Source organism: Cynara cardunculus, unplaced genomic scaffold, assembly GCF_001531365.2.
Source record: "Cynara cardunculus var. scolymus isolate 2C unplaced genomic scaffold, CcrdV1 Un_Scaffold_289, whole genome shotgun sequence".
NCBI classification, from domain to species: Eukaryota; Viridiplantae; Streptophyta; class Magnoliopsida; order Asterales; family Asteraceae; genus Cynara; species Cynara cardunculus.
The window spans coordinates 189,285-193,520 of NW_020200569.1; positions in this window are offsets into that span (position 1 = coordinate 189,285).

Below are 4,236 nucleotides of genomic sequence, written 5' to 3' on the forward strand. Positions count from 1 at the left end.
GGCTTTAATGTTTCTATTGGGCTTTAATGGATGTTAGTTGGGCTTTAACGGTTCTATTGAGCTTCAATATGTCTATTGAGCTTTATTTGGTCGTATTGGACTTTAATTGATCTATTGGGCTTTAATTGGTCGTATTGGGATTTAATGGATGTTAATTCGGCTTTATTGGATCTATTGGGCTTCAAAGGATGTTAGTTGGGCTTTTAACAGTTCTATTGAGCTTCAATGGATGTTAGTTGGGCTTTAACAGTTCTATTGGCTTTAATGGGATATATTGGGCTTTATTTGGTCGTATTGAACTTCAATGGATCTATTGGGCTTCAATTGATGTTAGTTGGGCTTTAACGATTCTATTGGGCTTTAATGGATGTTAGTTGGGCTTTAATGGTTCTATTGAACTTTAATGGATATATTGGGCTTTATTTGGTCATATTGGGCTTTAACGGTTCTATTAGGCTTTAATGGACGTTAATTAAGCTTTAACAGTTCTATTGGCTTTAATGGATATATTGGGCTTTATTTGGTCGTATTGGACGTTCAATTGATATATTTGGCTTTAATAGATCTATTGGGCTTCAGTTGATGTTAGTTGGGCTTTAACGATTCTATTGGGCTTTAACGGTTCTATTGAACTTTAATGGATATATTGGGCTTTACTTGGTCGTATTGGGCTTTAATGAATCTATTGGTATTTAATGGATCTATTGAGCTCTATTGGATCTACTAAGGTTCAATGAATGTTAGCTGGGCTTTAACTGTTATATTAGGCTTTAACAGATGTTAGCTGGGTTTTAACGGTTCTATTGGATTTTAATGGATGTTAGTTGGGTTTTAACGATTCTGGTGGGTTTTAATGGATATATTAGGCTTTATTTGGTCGTATTAGGCTTTAATAATAGTGATGATAATAATAATAATAATAATAATAATAATAATAATAATAATAATAATAATAATAATAATAATAATAATAATAATAATAACAATAATAATAATAATAATAATAATAATAATAATAATATAGAACTTGCGGATTATCGATGGAACCATCCGTCGGAAATTGAAATATTTTCATGAAAAAACCGATTTAAAAAAAATCCTTCGGATTTATCCACTTGAATTTTCTAAAACAAATCCTAACTCTTTCTCACATCGACAACCGCTTCGTTCCCTTCTCATTTCCAACAAGCTGTCGATCCCTTCTCATTTCCAGTCGACGATTGTTTCCTTCCACAATTCAATCGACCTCCTCCCCTACCACCGACCTCCTTCGCCTGCCACCCCCACCCTCCGCCCCCTGCCGTCGACGACCGTTTCCTTCCATCCAGTATGTATATATATTTTATGTATATATGATAATATATATATATGTATGTATATGTAAATATATTTTTGTATGTATATGTATGTATACGATTTCTATATATATATATATGTATGTATATGTCTGTATATATATGTATGGCATATGGTAGTAGCTTGTCATTTATATGCCCATATACATTAAGGAAAGAAAGTTTAGGTCTTTGATTACTTGATATTATTTATTATTATATGGATGGAGCAAAATGTTATCAGTATTTAAAGTGAAATCTCCATATACTTGTAGCCTTTAGTATGGATGATCCAATCCATATATTGTTGATAATTAATGGCAAAATTGGGGTGATTGTAAGGATGATGGAGAGTATGATGTAATGCATTTGTTCATTAGTTGGAAATGTGTATGATATATAAGGACAAGATATGTCATTATTTTGTTGAAATGTTTATTATAATGTATGTTTTTTAATGGATTCATCATTTAGATTTTATGTTTAAGAGTAATTTTAATTTTCGTCTTTAGAACGAAATCAAAAAGAGAACATAAGAACACCTTTACGTCTTCAATGTTTGTTTCGTGTCAATATTGCTCTAACATATATAATTACATAAGATTTGTATTAATAGATCTAATTGAAGTATATTTTGTGTTAGAAATGAGTTGCCAATTGATGGGCAAACATTAGGACTTGTATTTATAGTTCTAATACATGTACATTTCAAATTCTATTTAATTGCACAATTTCGTAAACTTGTAACTATGTTGACTAATATCGATAGAGGATGGATGTATAAATGAATAAATAGAAACGGAAGTATAAATCCAGTTTTCCAAGTCGAAATAGTTGGATATTTGGATTTTGATTTCTCTAATGAGCGATCGGCTAGATGTCATTGTAAGAAATGTCAATTTCAAAAGTTTAAAAATATAGACGAGATTCATATAGACTTGTTCATAAAAGGATTCATGATTAATTATAGTCACTAGTATGCACACGGTGAATTAGAACTTGACTCGAATAATGACTCTGAGGACGGAGAACTTAACTTGTCTGATCACTGCCCAGATGATTAATTACTATGTTAATTTTCGTCTTAGTAAACTTTGTCTAGTAGTTTTAAATCTTTATTGTTTCCAAATTTTAAATCTTATTAAACTACTATTCGACATCTGTTATTGTGTGAAATCTTTATTGTATACTTGAATTATTGTTGTATTTCTAACATTGCTTTGTAGAAAAATCGACAATGTCGCGTACTTGAATTGCCGGTCGAGGTAGTGGCAGTACACCTAGCCGCGGTACGGGTAGAGCCTCTAGTAGTGCTTCGACACACCCGGAGGAGATAGAGTCTGGCCGTGGTTGCGCTGCTCCGGAGAGCGGACGGTTATTGGCATCCGCGAAAAAGAGTAAATACATTTATATCTTTTAATTGATAAAAATAATTGTTCTTTGTATTGATGCTAATTCAATTTATTATTTATATAGTTTTGATGACACTAGAGTGATCCGTCGTATCACCAAGATCAACTGAGAGCTGTTTGACGGCCCATTGTGTTACACCCTAAAATAAAAAGAAAAAATAGCACGGTAGGAGATAAATTATATCCGACAAAACAAAGCCGGGAACTTGAATTTCAATAAGAAAATCACCCAACGGGAGGGGAAATGTGAAGCGTTTACAAAGCCACAAAAAGACGATAATTAACAACCTATTAATCTAAACAATTCTACGCCTAGATTAAAAACGGGTGTTTCTACCATCTCTAACAAAATACGAAATCAACCAAAAATTYGCACGCTCGAAACWHCAAGTKTATTAACTACAAAAGAAAGCCCTTTTCRGACAACAATCACTTCAACTCTTTGATMCCCCGCYRCTAAAAGAACCTGATAAGCAACCAATTCAAAAAGAGGTGTTAGGCTTACGCCTAGTGAGTTCAAATGGTAAAACATATGCATCATCAAGAAGAGCCTTAATATCAATATATATATATATATATATATATAAGGATAAAATGAGGTAACTTAAAACGGTTTAAGGGAGAAACGGTAAGTTTAAAATGTAGCGTGGTGGGGCCAAAACATCCGAAGACGACGGGGGAGACCCGATTTTCGTTATTTATGACGGAACACGAAGTAAGTCATAAATCAACGTTATAGAGCATCACTTACAGGTATAATACCATTGACATCAACCTAAACCAGTCATGTAGTCGGTCGTGATCTTAAGCTCTTTACCTCGGAAATTACATAATAATCACAATGCCTATTTTCGGGTGGAAATGAGAAGATGATTTGGAAATTTCGTAATACTTGCAATGTCTATTTCCAACTTACACCACCGTTCTCACGAATAAAATAAAACGATATCCAAGCCTATAATCCATTGCATTCGAATGATATACTTAATTACGTTATCTTAAGCCTATAAACATCTATTCCTCACTAAGGTTATGCATAAACCTATATTCAAGTGAAATATACCCATTTGCCAACAAACAACTTCAAATGTAGAACATGAGGGTGTTTGAGTCATATGAAAACGATACTTTGGAATGAGTATTTTTACCAAGTAATTAAAGCTATTTTCCCCAACCTCATCTTTTCATTGTAAACAAGATCTCTATCTAAGTTCACTCTTTTTAACCTAAGAAAATCTCCATTTCAACCAAGCAAGCAATTACGTAAAATTAAAGTGTAGGGCAAGTAATGTACATCATTTTGATTAGTATAAGTTTTCATGAAGGAAATAGGATGAACTCACATTGCGGATTTTGGAGAAATCCTGAAAATTTAGGAACAAAGGTATGGGAGGAAGGTCTTAGTTCAATGAGATGGTGACCCTCGCGAAGAAGCAGCAACGGTAGAAGACTGTTTTAGGGAAGAAGAAATGTGCAGGCTGTCCTGGGTG